Source organism: Pteropus alecto, unplaced genomic scaffold, assembly GCF_000325575.1.
Source record: "Pteropus alecto unplaced genomic scaffold, ASM32557v1 scaffold224, whole genome shotgun sequence".
Taxonomy (NCBI): Eukaryota; Metazoa; Chordata; class Mammalia; order Chiroptera; family Pteropodidae; genus Pteropus; species Pteropus alecto.
This window is the reverse complement of record NW_006436289.1, coordinates 605917-606340: the sequence shown is the minus strand read 5'-3', so window position 1 is coordinate 606340 and position 424 is coordinate 605917.

The following is a 424-nucleotide window of genomic DNA, read 5'->3' as shown; positions in this document are numbered from 1 at the left end:
ACTACAGCCCATCTTCACTGACTGGCCTGGGATGAGGGAAGGAAAAAAGGCAGTAGATTAAGACAGAGAGTTCAATTTTCAATGAAATGGTGGCTTACCCTGCCTTTGTTCCCCGGACACACGCCGTTTATTTTAAACTCCGATAACTTGCTGCCGTCTTGGGTTCCTTTGTTAGTTCTCCAGCCCCTCCCCGCACCTCACCCTCTCAGAGGCCTACAGACCCAGATGAGGAAACTAGACACTAGATGGTGCCATGATCACACCATCCCATCCAGCCTCCTGGAGGCCTTCATTGGGAAGGGAGAACCGAGCCCAGGGAAGAGCGCTGTGCCTCACGGTGGCCACAGGCATTGAGGAGTCAGGCATTGGTGGGAGGGCCAGCCTGACACCATCTCGGGCTGAAGTTGTCCTTGGGGAGAGAGCA